Below are 17,203 nucleotides of genomic sequence, written 5' to 3' on the forward strand. Positions count from 1 at the left end.
CCTTCAGGGCTGTATTTTCAAACCACTATTCTCACTACACTCTGCCTGAATACTTTTTTTTTAATACCACCCAAACTGCCAGGCCCCTCTCTGTTTTTTTTTTTTTTTCTCTTCCCCAGATGCATCCAAGAGTTGAAATCCAAGTCTCTGATACCCACTGAAATCCTAGGTATTTTCTAAAAAAAAAAAAATAGTGTAGAAGCAGAGAAATAAGTAGCATTTCACTGAACAGGGAGAGAAAGGGTTTGGTTTGGAGGGGTTTCTTGTAACAGACGCTCCACAACTCTGTCAGGCTCATTTTCTGGATATGAAATGTTGATAAATTGGCTAATTCAACAGTGAACACCCAGTAATCTTAAAATAACCTCACAGCAAATGATTTCTGCATTGCAGATTATTTCTAGGCCATCGAATGACAACACCCTTTAAACTGTTTCTCCCTTGGCTCTCAGGCCACAGTTGCCGTAAGTGAATATTTACAAAAACTCTCCTAATTCTTTATTTCCGAACAAAGCACAGAAACTTGATTTTCACTGGAACACTCTCCTTGATCAGGCTATAGAGTATTTTTTTTTCCTTTCTGGCCTAAGGCTGTGTGGACAAAAGGGAGCAAATGAACAGGGTTCAGGGTATGCTAAGCAGTATAAAGGACGGGGGGGGATAGGTTTTGGGAAAAGAATAAAATAATTATTTCCCTTGTTACTAATGAGGTGTCTGGCTAAAAGTAATACCTTGTAAGTGTTAAAACAGGTTTTGTCTGGTTTGAATGCTGCAAATTACTGTCCTCCTGTGACAAAAGCTGCAGGGAGAGTCTGATTTGGATCTTTGCTCTGGTAAGGCTTCATCTGCCTTGGCCAGACATGGTGAGCCTACCTGGAGCTCCCTATATATGGAATGTCAGGTCTAAAATGTTTAGTAAATGTTAACAAGCAGGTGCTCCAGGAGGCAGCCCATACCATACCAAGGCAAGTCTTCACCTTCTTCCAAGGTGAAGAGTGTAGAACCTGAAAGTTCAGCTTAGACTCACTTTTTTTTTTTTTTGCATTGCAATATTGTAGAGATGCAACAACCCAGTGTTAAACAAGTGTAAAGCAAAGAAAAAATGAAATCGGAAAGAGAGAAAAGTCAACTGTTTCCCAAATTGGTTAATACCTGGGATCTTTCTTCAAGAGTAAATACTTCACATGTTTTCAGACTGTATTGTCTGTTTTGGGCATTCTCAGCTGCCATCATGATATTTGAGGACTGTGCACCAATCAGCAGTTTTGCCTCAAAATACACACAGAAGTATTTTTCATCCTCATGCTTTAAGTAGTTGCAATTTGTACAACACAGAATGAGGCTCAGCTTCACTGTGAGGAATTCAACACTAAGGAATGAGTCATGCTAGCAGAGACCAAAATACCATGAGATGCAGGCATGAGAATATTTGGACTAGGAAGATTTGTACGTACCATGGACTTGGGGGAAGTAGAGGTGGAAGTGTCAAAGAGGAACTCCTGATAGACCAAGTGCATAGCAATCTGTGGAGTAAGTAGGAGGAAGCAGGAATGAGTGAGAGAAAGTTTATCTGATGGGTGAAGCTCAAGGCTGAATTTCAGCTACTGCCACAGTAAGGAAAAATTCCCGTGGTGGTAGGGTATTCTTAACTCCTGAAAGGACCTGGCTACATCAAAACTCATACTTCTAGGATATATTTTAAGCAGTATCTAAATTTTAAATAGGAACCTTGGGTCGGGGGGGGCTTCAGTGTAGCTAAAATTGCCAATTAACTGAGCACTGCCCTCAAATTTCTACCACTTGACCCTCTGCATTAAGTGTAGGTCAAATAACTCTGTCCTTTCCTACTTTTTAGGTTTCCAGTAAACGAAATAATAATTACGGCCCCAGCTTTGACACCTAATGGTGAATGTTATCATTAATTTGCTTCTAATAGTTCAGTTGCTTTGTTCAATGAAAGAGTTAGTGATTGACAAATATGCAGTCCTGTTATTAGCCTGACTCTCCTTCACATGTAGCACCCAACCAAAAAGAGACTTGAAACATGAAGCAGAGAGAAACATAAAAAATAAAAAAGGGCAAGGGAAACAACAAGCAAAAGCAGGAGGAAATATGCAGAAATAATCAGGTAAAGTCCAACTCTGCAGGCAAATCAGGCTTCTTTTATTCCTCTCAGGAATCCACATAAACATCAACCATCTCATCCACTCCCCTTAGCTCATCAGAGTGACAGTAGTGGACTTTTCGATAAGACCACAGGGCCACGTGACATCTGTCTTGGCTTTGTTAGTGAGAGCAAGCACTTGTGCAGGAATAAAGGTCAGTAGTTTACCAAAAGGCAAAAATCAAATATGCTGTCTTCAATACAATATTCAGTATTGCCTTTCACAGTAAGGTTTACAGGCACCTGAAACTGTGGTGAATGTTTTAAAACCTTGAGCACACATAAAGCTGTGCAGATCATAATCTAGAATAGTCTGAGAAAAGAAGGTTGGAAAAACAAAAAAAGTAAATTTTTTGAGAGCTGAGCATGTGCAGATAAGAATGGAAAAGAAGGGAAAGGAAGATAGCTACCCACATAAATATTCAATTTTAAATTGGTGTGGTAATATCGTGGAATTGCTAGAATTTCTCAGCTGGCTACAGCATGGTGGAATGTGTCTATCTGAAAAGGTCACATTTCCCAGTTGTGCTGTGGAAAAATACTCACAAATATCTATGTTACGTTACAGGAATTTCAGCGTTTCAAGAGTGTACAACAGATGCATGCTCAGAAATACCAGTGTATGCTCAGAAATTTTTTTCTGACTTGCTAGAATTAGGAATAGCATATCAGGAGGCTGCGACTGCAAAAGACAATTGTGCACTGAAAAATGCAGGTGCACCAGGTTCTGTATGGTTTCAGCAGCATGCTGAGTGGGAGTGCATTTCTGCTAACAAACCAGTTACAGTCTCCCTTGAGAACTGAATCCTAAATGTGTTTCTGTTTCTGCTCTTATCCTCCCACCGCCCTCTCTGAACGGTTAAAGGATTCAATTTATTCAACCTCTCCCTTTGTCTCCTGATCCACATCCTTCCCAGTGAGCAATTACTATTCGTTACTATATAATTTTTTGTCTCACGGATTGTTATCCTAATTACAGTCCCTGCCTGGGAGACTCAGGTGTAAGAATTGGTTTGTTTGCTGGGGTTATCCTCAGGTGATTTTTTCAGCGCAATGCATTTATAAGGCTTTTTGAAGCTACACCAAAGGGAAATGAAAACTCCCCAACCCTGAGCCAAATTACATTATCTTCTTTCAGTGGGCTGAAGAGGCAGGTTAGTCTTAATTATTTATGACTGAATGCATAGAATACGTCTCTGGTGATTATACACATCTCATTTCCACACTCAGTGACAGGCAGTATCACGCGGAGTCTCGTTTACAGCTACATGGCACTATATTCACTTACACCATGTTATGTGGCTAAGATTCACATTAGAGTTAACTCCTCCATAACACTGGGCAAATAAATGGCAAAAGAGGGTGGGAAACCTGATGAGTGTCCGCATCTTTTGACATAAAAGAGGCTGAGATTTCCTGCAGATGGGGTGGTCCCACTCTCACTAGCACTTGCTTTCTCTTGTGTTGTTGCAATGGAGCAATATTCACGACAGCCAATACGCTAAACATCTGCTTTAAAGCTTGTTGCAGACCCTGGAAAGCCTCCAGACCGAAACCACTTTGCCTTCCCTTTTGTTGTTTATGTTTTTGAATGCTGGATGGCATTGAAAAGTAACTGACCTGGTAGCTTTTGTAGAAGTGGAAAGGGCCATATGACAGAACTATTATTCTTAATCAGTGAAACATGTACAAAAGAGGACATGACTCATCATGGAACCACGGAGAAGGTACCCTAAAAATGCGAGTGCCTCTTCGTGATCCAGATCCCCTGCCTGAGGTGGAGGTGCTGCAAGTGACCACAGAACATGTGCAGAGTGCACGGCATGACAGACCCAGCCACAGTAATAGTCCCTGCCTAGGCTGCTCATGGCAGTACAGTGCGGAGAGTTGATCTGCTCTCAAAGTGAGGTCTTCATCCATCAGTTTGAAAGAACTGATTCAGGTGCAACTCAGAAGACAATAGGTCTTCCATAAATTCCATGGGAAAAAAAGAGGATCTTCCAGGGGCAACTGAGAGCCCAAGAATTTAGATACTGGCCATCACTTCCAGTGTACAGTATTAAGATGCTGAAAAGATGGGCTGCTTAGTATATGCCAAGCTCTGACCTTTGCCACTGTTTTGGTTCCAGTCTCCAGGTTAGAGTTCTTTACAGAGTTGGTTTGGGTGTCAGTAAAATGTGGTAAATGTTATCAGTGCAGTTTCCATCTACCCCCTGACTGAGAAGTGCTTGAATTATGCCTGAATTTATGAAGTCTACAAACATTCAATTGTATTGATCAGTTTGATTTTGGCACCATGCACAGCCTGAGTAGCCTTCCAGTAATCTGCAGAAACCCACCCTGTTCTGGAGGCCACTGAAACAGGACTGTAGGTTACTGAAATTTTGTTTCAAGTATTTTGTTAACCTCAGGTCATGAGCTAAATTTATAGAGGGGGGTTTCAGATCTGCAACGTTTATAATAGCACTGCCAGAGGTTAACAGCTCCTGCAGTCCTACAAACAAAGGGGAATGGGCATTTTTAGAAGCAAAGAATTTTCAAGTTAATTTCTCTAATTGATGATTTTGGATTACATACTTAGTCCTTCCAGAAGTTTGCCAAAAGGAAACTAAGGCATCTGAAATGTCTTGATCGTGATCCTCTGACACATAACGTATTTTGGCAAAAAATAAGTTTAAACTGATAGAAACTCGACGTAGTGGTTTTGAGACAGAGGAATTAGAACTATAAGAGGGTCTTATGATTTCAGAAAGCTTCCTGGTATGGTGGAATAGCACTTTATGTTAGTATAACAGCCAGATGCTTCATAAATGTACTGAGAAAAACAGCACCATGAATTATTAGGTGTTTGAAGTTATTTGATGGAGATTTCTGTTGACTTTTTTTAAGGCTACAAAACTCTGGTAGTTCCTTCCCTCTTTTGGGGGACTTCTGTTGAAGTTCCTATACAAAATCAGCACAGCTGTAGGAGTTTTGAAGGAAGATTGCTATCATCTCAGCAGACAGGCTGCTGGCATGGATTAATTAACACAGCTGCCATCTATGACATGATCTAGTTCCCATGGCCATCAAAAAAGAACAGTTTCAGTTTGTTAACATATTACATGAACAAGTGACTAAAAAGCCATAATGATGTTTAAACAGCGGACAGTTTTCCAGATTCTGACTTTTTATAAGTAATTCATTATTGCTTTTGTATTGTTGGTCTAACTTGCTTGATTCCACCTTAATGTTTTGTTTTTATCTAGGCTTCAACAACTCTGCTGGATGCTACTCTTCTGTTTAGAAATGGGATTCCATACTACATCAGCCCTGTGATCCTGCTGCTCGTGTACTACTTGTGAGTGGAGACACAAATATGCTTTCAATCCAGCATTTTATTTACAAGGAAATTGGGCCAAATTCCTCTGCTATGAACTGAAAAAAAATCCCTCTAAACTGTTCAGGGGGGAAAAGTGAAAAAAGACACCATGTTTTTTACATTGTTGTACATTTTGCTCACAGTTTTGGAAAAAAAGCAATCCCATGAAATCAAAGTGAGGGGGGGAAAAAGGAAGGCACTCTAGTATCTTTGCTTTCCAGCAATGAGAAATCTCCATCCTCAACAACAGGCAGCACATTGCATGCACAGATGGATGGCGGCATGGCCCAGTAGCATGGTCCTTTGTAAAGCAAAAAATCTGCCAACTCCTGGGCCAAAAATCCCCTGCAGGGTACCCGACAAGGCAAATTTCCAATGGCAAGCAATAAGAATGCCGGCAACAAAGACCTTGGCAGGGCCGGGTGCTAGCTGCTCCTTGTGGCTCTTCCAGGGTTGCTCAGTTTCCCAGTACGGTGCCAGCAGGGGCAATTGATGCCACACAGATCTGTGTTGGCAGACTCTAAGCATTCACCCAGGCCATGCAAACAGCAGTCTGACTCCAGATCACAGAATAGCCGCAACAGTGACACTTAATGGCAGAGATGTTTAGCCCTGCTTTTCTTCCCAGCTGTAAGAAATGAGGAACTGAGGTGAGTATGTCTGCTGCTGCTGCTGCTCCAGAGATCAAACAGGAACATTTTTATGGGGTGACTGAGGAGGGTTCGTTTGCAGTGCTGTCAAGCAAGGCAATCCAAACACAGATACTCCCTTCCAGTACCCACAGCAGGATGATGGCTGGAGATAGTGAAGCAGAACCACCCTAAGGAAGAAGGTAACTGCAGCGCCAGGTCTCAGTTTCATTTAGACTATCCACATCCACTGTGTCCATGTCATATGTCCTTTAGTTTGTATAACAGCTTGGCAAGCAGGAGAATCAGAATTTAGCCAAGTACTTTTGCATTATCTTATTACCTGGTGTGAACACTCTTGTATTAGTAACGCAGCAGAAACAATGTCAGTGTCAACAAACCAGGGGAGGGTTTGAATGACGGTTGCTCTAAAAGTCCTGGAAACAAGAACTGATTCCTCCCTTCTGATTTACAAAAGCAACAGCAGAAGCACACAAACCAAATTGTGTTCCGCAGGGGAAGCATTTAAACATAGGGTCTCATCTGTAGTGGTGGACCTGTGTCACCCAAATCTGGAAACTCAGATATCCCTAGCAAGATGCTGCAACACCTCCTTGAAGCAGACTTGCAGCAGCATTGGTTTTTGCCTGTTCTCCTAAAAATTCCTCCCACCCTTCCCTGTGTAGCCTTTTCCACAAAAGTGCTACTTTAGCCTGCAACTGAAATTTGGGACAGCAAAAATAATGTGAGCACTCATCAGAGAGGGCCAGACAGATCCCCACCTGGGCTGGCATGCCCCACTTTGTGGTTAGCCGTACCCAGCCAATGCTGCTGTACCAGGGGACAAGGGCACAAGCTGCAGCTGTGCCTTGTGCTGGGGGCCAGCCCCCCCTCTCCTCTGGTCACAGCTGGGGGTCATTGCTGCCTCACCAGCTCATCACAAGCATCTGGTCCACCTGGCATGCCCTAAGGGAGGGTGCTTGGCTGGGGCTGGTCCTGGAAGTTATTTTACCAGTGCTCCAGGAGTGGGAGAGGCCTGGGTGGTAAGGTAAGGTGACCTGACCTGCCTCCAAGAGGACTTAGGCTGCTGGCAGGCTGTGGGGTCCTGCTGTGCAAGATGGGGCTGCCCAACAAGAGATGTGTTTGTGTCCAGGCTTCCTGGTTTTTTTCCCCCACCAGGATGACAACAAACTTAAGTGGGAGTGACCAGGATGGTGACATCAGGTGATGAAGACAACCGAAGACTATGTTGGTACCTCTTTGGACTGGCATGGCTGATGTGCAAGTGTGGTTTGTTTAAGTGTGTGCTATGTTGCTCCTGTATTGTTTCAAACACAGTTGGATTTGCTTTGTGCTTTTTTTTCAGTTGGCCTTTTTACCCCGGGTAGCACAGCCTTATTCCCAGTGTTTCTGAGTGGCAGAGAGAGTTGCTGCTGATCAAGGGTTTGAGGATAAGGTGAGTGGAAAAGGGCCTAGATGTGTGACCCTAACCCTGTATCCCAACAGACAGCGCCTAGTGCAGGGGTTGATCAGAGCCCTTTGTAGGGTCTCTGGGGCAGCAGAGATGCCTGGTCTGCCTGGCCCTGCTCCCCCCACAGAGCCTTGGGGCTGGGACCGTCCTGTGCTTTGCAGCAGCTGCTGCATTGCTTCTGCCTTCAGTCAAAGGGATAATCCAAAGTGAAACATCGCAACATTGCAGTTAGGGGAGATGACTGTATGTTGGAGAGAAAAGCATCGGGGAGAAGGTGTGTAATTTGGTGGGAAAGTTTTTGGCCGTAGTCTGTAACATTAAAATATTTGTTCATGTTGCTGCTAAAATGCAGCTCCCTGAAGTATCTCAGCTGACATAACAGTCTTTGTGTAATTGTGAGGCATTGCTCTCGCGTTTCTCTCATGTCTTCATTCTCTGCTGCTTAACCTCTTCACCCTCGCCCTCATCCTCGCCTTCTTCAGGCTCGCCTCCTGCTGCGTTGCTGCTAGAAATCACTCTGCTCTCACTCTGTCAGCTACTTACTTATTTCTAAATCACTTCCTTTATTTTACTTCTCAGATTCCTCCACTTGTACAGTAATATATCTGTCTGTGTGTGCTCTTCTGTTACATTTTTCCCTCCTGCTGGTTCTTTGACAATATTTGTGTCAGAGGCTCAGGGATTATTTTATCTCATGTTCTATGTTACCCCCTATAACAGATTTTGCATGGTCATTTTCTGTTGTATGCACGACGTCTTTTCTGCCCTTCTCTGTCACGTTTTGCAGTCTTGATAAGGCTTTCAAAGAACAGCCCTCGATTTGAAGAAAGCTTTCACATAGCCTTCTCTATGAAACTGTTTATTATTAAACTGCTTCAACCATTCTGTTAAGGAGGTAGTTAAGTATTTAATTCTTGCTGACCTGCGGCCCAGCACAGAGGCTGCTCCCAAATCCCATTTTCTTGGTGGATGTTTCTGCATTGCTAGTCCAGTGCTAGCACTGACACTAAGAACACAGGTCATGAGGACACCAGAAGTGCTAGGAGAGATAAGGCTAGCTGATGTGGCACAATACTGAAAGCGCTCGCTGCTAGCATTGTGAGATTTAGGAGGATCACATCTGTGCTGTGGTCTCTATTAGAAATGTAAAGAAAAATGTCATGTGACTTGCCAAGTGTTCCTCTAGAGTTATTTTCTCTGCTCAATGTGATGACGGAGATGCAAGCTGGAGCCTGTGTGTTAGTGCCTCACTGTGGGAGATGCTTCAGCACAAGCTGGCTTGCCTGCAGCAGGGGTGGAAGCAAGGCAGATGTTCCCAGAGCAGGGGCTTGGACCTGAGGGGAGTCCCCAAGCTACTGAATTGAGCACACAGGGTTGAGGTGAGGGATGGGAAGTTGCCAGCTCCCACAGCTGGTTTGAAGGAGTGCTTGATAAGCTGCTGAGGGGAGGGATGCCTAGCTATATCATCTCACAGCGTAACCCAGCCAGCACTTCATTTCTACCTTGATTTCAAAGGACGAGGCTCAGAAGGAGATTTGCATTCTCTGCCACCCAAAGGTATAGTGGGAGAGGAGTGCAGCAGTAGCAAACTGCAGGTATATATGTACTGAATTGACCTTTAAACATTGGAGCCCATCCTCTGTTCCCTTTTCTGAGTGGTGTCTGGATGATCAGTACTTTGGTAGCACATGGAGTCTAAGCTCCAGTTAGAGTCTGGTTGTGTTAAACGATAGGAGAACCTTCAGCGAAAGGAGGTGTCTGCCCCCAGAAACTAAGGTCTGGGTCTGTGCACGTGTTTGGATGCCCTCGAGGAGGCAAAACCTTAGCTAGAGAGGGCTGTCCTCAACCATTTCGAGGGTGCAAGTGTATGGCTTTGAAAGTGTGAAAGTACGGGCTTGACCAGATACAGGTTCCATGCAGGTTTGTGCAGGATGGGGCCTGAGACACAGCTGACCCCTGAGACCAGAGCTTCCCATCTGTGGGAGATCCACACCGGGTGACCCTCTGGGCCAGAGGGGTGTTGCCCCCTCTCATTGCCTGACCCTGTTCTCTTGGACTGGGTGTCAGCGGTTCTGGGGCAGAAGGGGAGGGTGGCCGGGGCGGGGAAGGAAGCTGAGAAATGAAATGAGGCACGAAGGCTGTACCGAGAGTCTTTTATCAGGTACATCTTCGTTTTTCAAGTGCCTATCATATCACGCAAACTGCTCTTGAAGAGCCCTCCATTTACCCTCTCCCCTAATTAAATGTGCACTTCATTAATGTAAATTGGGGGTTTAATGCTCTTGTTGAAATTCTGAAGAAAGTGCTATGGCCTTGCGAAATGCTTAAGCATCATTGCAAATTAGATTAGGGACCAAGAAAGGCAGTAAAATTAGAATGATAATGGTTGATGTGGCTTCCTGACAGGCGTGACTATTCAGGGATCAATGGGATGGAGAACAGTTTCCCCCAGCCTAAAGCGAAAGGCAGGGACAGACGTCAGCCTACAGATGTGGCTTTTGGAAGCTCTTTCAATTAGTTTAATTTGGTAAATGGTGGGGATTTAGAGGCTCTTAGCCAGTCATACAAGACAAGAATACATTGAAATGTTTTTCGCTTTTTAACATAAAATAGGATTGGCCGCATTTGCATTTCTTAACGCCGGGGTGGGGGGGAGGAGGGGGCTGGTGGGGGGTGGTGGTGTGTGTTTAACCAACTCGGGGCTTTAAAATGGAAATGCCGGCGCCGGAGCCCGGTGCCGGCCGCAGTCCGGCAGGCGCTGCCCGGCCCCGCCGCCCCTCCCGGCAGCCGGAGCCCCCGGGGCGGGGGGACCCCGCCGACCACCGGGAAGGTCCCCCGGAGCTCGGCTTGGGAAGCGCCGGGGCGGGGAGGGGACAAGCAAAAGAGGCCCTTAAACGAGGCGGGGGGCGGATGGGGGCCCGCTGAATGCAGCCGAGTGACCCCCATCTCTCTCGAGGGGGTCTGAATCCAAACGATGCCAGCTTTTCGCCGTTGTGCTTTCCGCCTCGTGCTTTTTTAGTTGTACTCTTTAGCTCTGCGAAGTCGGTAACGGAGAGGCAGCTGGAATATGCAAATAGAGCTCTTCTTTGTGTGTCTGCCTGAGCCAGAAGTTGGAGCTTGTTTTTTAATCCCCTTGCTGGATAGGTAATTGTAGTTAATGATGTGGAAAACAAGTTCAACAGATATCAAGTGGCGCTAAGACTTGGCTGAGTTTATGCGAGGAAGAGGTAAGAGGAGGGAACTCCTGACTGAGGATTTCTTTACTATAAATGCGCAAATAAAAAGGAACAGGAATGTAAGCTTTTATGGAAAGCTAATGCCTCAGAAACAAATCAAATCCCGCAAAGAGGTGCAGTGGTGCGTAGGGTGGCTGAGTGCGCCAACAGCAGCCCTCTTGAAGTAGGGAGGACCTAACCTGTAAAGCTGAGCTTTCACTGGGAGCCTGGCCAGTTAACTGGTCTCAAGTAACATTCCCTAATCCTCTCTGGACAGAAAATAATTCATGTGCCGTGAGGGTGTTTGCTAGAGGGAGAGACTGCTCACCAGGAGAGAGTTGTTTGGGATCAGTAGGGTTTGGCTCGGAGGCGCTGCCTGCTGAGATGGGGCAGTTCCTGGGTAGGGTTAGCCTTGTGCAGGGCCACAGGAGTAGGAGTAGAACAGCGCTGTAAATGGGATGGCTTCCCTTGTGGCTTCCTGTGTCTTCCTTTGTGGCTTCAGGTACCTGCTCGGCCTCAGGAAAGCATCCCTGTTTGACTACAGCAGTTCATAGGTTAGTTTTCAGGTGTTGACTGAACCCTGGATGATGCACTGGGCTCCTTCCCTTTTCAGGTAGTCCTGCAGAAATGCAGTGCTGAATGGCAAGAGCTCTACCTCTTGAACACCCAAGTGCCAGGTTAAAGTACGACACATTTTGTAACTCCTTCTCTACTGTGACTCCCAGTAGTGTAATGTGTATCTTTGCTCAGTGCTGGGCAGCTTGCCTTAAGTAGCCTGTTAAAAGACTGGTTTTCTATTGCTGTGTATTCAAAAACTAAAAAAAAGTGACTGTTCTAGAGGGGTTGAGGGCTGGGACTTGAGCAACCAATTTTATACAGCTCAGGATCTAGATACCCTCTCGGCAGCTAAAGGGAAACTCCTGCAGAGCCTGGCAGGCCCGTGCCTTTTATGAGCTATTGCTACTGGTCTTTCAATTTCATTAGCACTAAATTCACCTTTACAAAAATTTAATTTTTGAAAACTGCTTGACTTGGCAAGGGCACCAGCTGAAAGATCAAATTACTGTTTGTAAATGCCAGACATGAATTAATTTAGCAGTGCACTCATCCTGACTTTATGAAAACATATCCCAAATATTGACTTTTTTTTTTTCTTCAGTAAAACCTCTTTTCCTTTGTCGGGTGAGGCCTCTGTCTGGTACAGTGAGCTGGTATTTTGAATCAAAGCTTTTTCCAACATGCTGCCCATTTGGATGTGTGGACATGAAGTTGCTGGGTCTCTGATGCTGCCTGGAGAGTTAGGTGAGATCATTTAATAGCTGCTTTTGGGAGCTGGGTACTACCAGTACTGTTAGGGCAAGCCTGCAAAAGTGAGAGCTATGTTACCCTTTAAACAGAGAGAGGGTAGCATCATCAATTTTGAAAGAAAACTGGGAATAAGATCTGGCTGCCAATTACTGTGTAACTTTTTGCTGTGGAAGAGAGGAATGGACAGCTGTGCCTTGTTAACCTTAAATGGAAAAAAAGGTTGTTAAAAAGAGGTGTGTCATTTTTAAAAAACAAGAAAAGCAGATGAACTCACAAGTCAGAGGTGGGAAGTATCTGAGGGTGCTTTTCTGTATACTAGTTCATATATACAGAGCCAGAAAGAAGCCCGACAAGACAAACAAGCACACAATAGATGAAGGTAAAAAAGCAACCAGCAGGCAGAGCAGATGGGAGAATAACAGAGAAGGGGCTAGTTAACCTCAAGTCGTCTTTAATAATTTGCCCTTGTAGGTTTCCCTGTGCCCCTGTGGACACCTAGCTCTGGGAAGCAGAGGTCTTCCCTGCTGTAAGGGCATGATTAGGTGTGGCCCTGTGGATCACTCACTTATTCAGCTGTTAAAGCAGCTTAAACCCTTATAAGAACATTAACATTTGGGTGCCAATACCAGCTTGACCTTTATTCATAAAGTGCAAAGAGTTGGAAGTAGAACAGATTGGTTGCCAGCGATTGCCTTTTATGTGCAGTTTAGAGGCTTTGATTTCTCTCCCCTTTCTTCCTTTAATCTGACATGGCTGGCTTGAATATGTTTGTGCTCTAAGTAAACAGGGCCAGTGCAGGCCTCCCTTTTTGAAGAACTGTGTGAGTGTGAGGTGACCTTAAGAAAGAAAGAAAAAGTTTGTCTTTGGAATTAGAGGGCTTAAGAATAGATGGAGGACACCAGGGCTGAATGGAGCTGTGCACAGATCTCCAAGCTGAGCTCCACATCAGTCCTTAGGAGCCACAGCTATTGATTCCAAATTGCCGTGTACAAGGGGAATGAGAATGTAAGGATTTATATTAACTCTCCTGGACTTTTAACTTGATGACATACACAAGAGAAACTTGGAATGAAGCACAACAAAGGTGAAGTGTTTGAAATAGTCACATGACCTTGTCTGCTGGCCATCTGGGAGCCCTTGAGTCCTTGCATTAACCCTGAAGTAGAAGAGATGCCCAACACTGTGTATGGTTTTCTTCTGGTGGCATATTTATGCTTGTGATCTGTGATTATTCTGTTCTTTACTCATTCTGCACAGTGACAGAGTCCAGTCATGGCTGACCCTTTTCCAGAAGCATGGAGGCGAACCCGAGTGGAGGAGGGTAATTGCAGAATAGAGGGAAATGACATCTAATGTCTCAGCACAATGAACCAACAGCATTATTGGCTGACACTGTCAAAGCCACCATACAATTGGGGCACCCTGGCCCTAATTTCTCAGAGGTAGCATCTTCCTAATAGCCTTGGTAAAGGTAGACTTCAGTGCTTACAGGTTTCACTGTTATTTAGGCACTTTGCTGTGTCTTTGATGCTCCTTTTAAGCCTTTAATACTTATTAAAATAGCTTTTTGGTATCTTTGTTTATAGGACACTTGTCTTCCATAGATCCTGCAGCCCTTTGTCAAAGTATGCTTGTTAGGACAGCAGATTTCCAACCACTCTGTTTATGCATAATAAATTGTATAACCTACAGAACTGCATTTACGAAAAAAAAGCCAAACACTGGCCATTGAGGTGATCCAGCTATGTCTGCAATGAGCCTGATAACTTGTTTTTGATGCAAACATCTTCTAAATCTAGGTTGTCCTTCCATCTTAATGTGAAAGCATCAAGAGCTGGAGACTGCCTTGGCTTACTGCTTAGATTGATGCTGCAGCAAATCAATCTTTTTCTATTCCTCTTCCCCCAGCAATGGAGTTAGTCTTGATTTCTCCAGATATTTGTGTATCTGTGTAACTGTCATCAGACTTTACTCCTGACTTAAACCAGGAGTCCTGCCCAGTCCACTTGTCCTGCATGTCAGCCTACCCCAAGCCTTCTTGCCTCCTGCAGGATTTCAACCAAATCACTGCCCAAAGCATTTCTTTTAGTGAAAGTGCTTTTTTGTGCTGACAAAATATATCTATATAGCAGAGGGAAGGCTTGAATGAACACTTCAAGTCTTACCTGTCACAAGCCATTAGCTGAATTGCTTAAAGAAATCCCCTGACAAGTGTAATTGCTGGTTTTGTGTTACAGAGCTTCATGATATTGCCCACAGGAAGAAATTCTTTTACAAAAGCTCCTTCTGTTTAATAAAGTAATTTGTTCCAGTAACAGTGATAATAAAATTGCTGAAATGAAACAGGATTGTTCAATGAGGACCTGAATCCAATTTGCTCTACTAGTACGATTACATTTTTATCTCTGTGTTTACTCATTTGTAGAATTGCTACCAGACTTTTTATATGCAATTAATAGGATTAATGGTTCCCAGGACAGGCAAGATAGCACCCAGGAGCATAGCACCTTATTTTGTGTGTCAGTGACACATCAACCTTATGTGGGGTGTTGCCTTAGGGTGCAATGTAGAGTAACAGGCTGGTTTCCCCTCTGTTCTTTGCAACAGGTGAGGGGATCTCATGATATTTTGTTTGTTGGCCCAAAGCAAGGTTAACTACTACATCTGTACTGCTGTAAGGTCAGAAGAGTTGCTTCTGGTTTGCTGCTAAGAACCAAAGTTTACCTGTTTCCTGTGGTGCATTTCCAGGAGGTGAGGGGGGGGATGACCCCTGTCCTTTGAGTTGAAAACAACTATGAAACACTTGTTTACTAATGCTTTTTTCTTCTTTACACATCTGGAAATAATTTATGCAAGACTTATGAGCCACAGAAAAGCATAATCTTTGCTTCACGGTGACTGAGGGAGTGCTCATACAGACAGATCTAGCCTAAGTTTTGTCTGTTAGGAATCACAAAGAGGAAGGTGGAGGAGAAGTGCTATAGTGTGCTGATGTGACTGAGGGCTGCTTATACTGGTGCCTCTGAACCCAATGTTGCATGATCTCTCTAACTTCAGCTAAGAAAGATCAAATCTCACTAATTCAAGGCTAGCAGGCTAGTTAGCTTCACAGCTCACAAATCCAAATAACATGTGCCAGCTTCTGTTCCACGGTTTTCTGGCACTCTTTAGTAATTCCAAGGCTATAGGACCAATATTTGAGCTTCAAAAACTGGCAATATTGGGGGCTTGAGTAAAGAAAGTGACCAATGATAAAGTAAGCAGAGAAATGGTAGTTTATTTGCTCCTTAAAGCTTGCCATGAGATGACGTTAGGTGCAAGACTCAAATATTCCATCAGTCACTTCAATTCAAGCACAAACATATTTAGCCTGTAGTGAGGGAATGCAGGCATACTCCGTGTAGTTATTAATATTCGCTTGTGCCCTAGTGGTACCAGAGCTGTGCTTGCTACTGCCCACACACATAGCCAGGACAAGCGCTGCTCCAAAGAGCTGATAATGTAAGCAAAAACATATAGTCTATGGATTTGCAACCCTGGAGATAAACAGAAAGCCCCTGTGACTTATAACTTGGCATATAAGTGTATTTCACTACAAGCTTACCAGATTTACTTGATAGGTTGATAGGTTTGATTAAATGCCTAGATTAGGGGAAGAACTTACCAGCTTCCTTTTGGACCCCAGCCAGGGCAGGATTTTTCAAGGGCCAGTAGGCAGCTCCCAGCTCTGGGGCTGTGAGGCTGGTTTCTGTGCTTGCAGTTCACAGCTGATGGTAGCCCAGCAAGGTTTGTGTGTGTGTCAGGCTATTTGAAAAAACTTGCTTTTCAGAAGATAAGTGCACCTTGCATCTAGTAAGGGACAACCACTGGCCTGTATTTTATGCTAATTTTAAAAATGCAGCGATAATTAGGCAACTTCTAAAACATATCTTAACACAGAAACAACAAATGGTCTGGTGGTGCAGCAGTAGAGAATACTAGTAGTAGAAAATACTAAGAAAGCAGGGAAATCATTTACATGATGCCTATTTTATTGCACGTTTAATCAGATGAACTTTTAGAGTCTAAGTTGCTGGCATTTTCACTTGATGGAGATTTGAGGCCCTTTAAAACCAGTAGGACCCCATAGCTACAGGGGCTGCCTGGAATGCCTGCTCATGCTGGAGTCGTACAAGGGTGTGCTACAGGAGAAATACGTTTATATTTTGTTCAAGGGTGAATAAAAAGATCAGAAATAACGTTAACCAAATGAGGTTGGGAAAAATTCAGCAAGTCATTAGAGGACAGACAGAGGGTAAAAGAAGGGAGGGAAAGAAACAGAAAACCATTCTTTCCATTTCAGCTCACAAGTATTGCGTTCTGAAAGACCTTTCCTTCTCCCCTTCCAGCTGCAGGTTGACCACTCTGGCTTTACTGATATAAACAAACTTTTATTATTTGGTTGACCAGTAAAATATAAATGTTTTACTTTCATTAAAACCAAAAAAAGAGACACTCTGAGGTGGTTGACCTAATATTCTGAAACAGCCAAAAAGTAACATGTGCTGGTAAACAAAATATGTAAGATGTTACTTTACCTCTAAGAAAAAAAACTTCCTCCATACACTTTCCTTTTAAATATAAGAGGAGAAAATGCATAGACTTGTGAATTTAAGAGTATGTCTGGAGGTGTACGATACTTATGTCCTGTTCAGTAATTGTTCTTTTTAATATAGAGGTAGTGTATGTGTGAGGAAGAGTGGGACTATATTTAATGCACAGAACTGCAACTCAGAATAAATGTATTAAATTTTTGTCTCCCACATTCCGGTGTGACACTGGGCAATAGTCTCTGGACCTCATTTCTCTGTGTAAAAATGAAAATCCTTCAATGCCAGATGGGTTTTCCCTCTACTTTTCATCTGCAAAGACCCTCACTCAGTCTCCTGTAGGGTCTGTGCATGTTACCAGTGCCAGGTTCTCTGACTTCAGTGGCTAAGCCCTAGATGATGGGGAGGATTATCCTGCCAGTACAGTAACCCAGTCTCCAAACAGCTAATAATGGCTTTGAGTTGG

At 43.9% G+C, this 17,203-nt stretch overlaps 1 long non-coding RNA gene across 1 annotated transcript in view; it reads left to right on the top strand.

Moving 5' to 3' along the window:
- LOC142056915 (uncharacterized) overlaps window positions 1-7,557 on the top strand; it is a 191,399-nt gene extending 183,842 nt beyond the window's left edge. Inside the window, exons 4-5 of the long non-coding RNA XR_012660470.1 lie at window positions 5,413-5,504; window positions 7,334-7,557. This is a non-coding gene — a long non-coding RNA (uncharacterized LOC142056915). The remainder of the gene's footprint in view (window positions 1-5,412; window positions 5,505-7,333) is intronic.
- Window positions 7,558-17,203: the final 9,646 nt, after the last annotated feature.

Source organism: Phalacrocorax aristotelis, chromosome 4 (genome assembly GCF_949628215.1).
Source record: "Phalacrocorax aristotelis chromosome 4, bGulAri2.1, whole genome shotgun sequence".
NCBI lineage: Eukaryota > Metazoa > Chordata > Aves > Suliformes > Phalacrocoracidae > Phalacrocorax > Phalacrocorax aristotelis.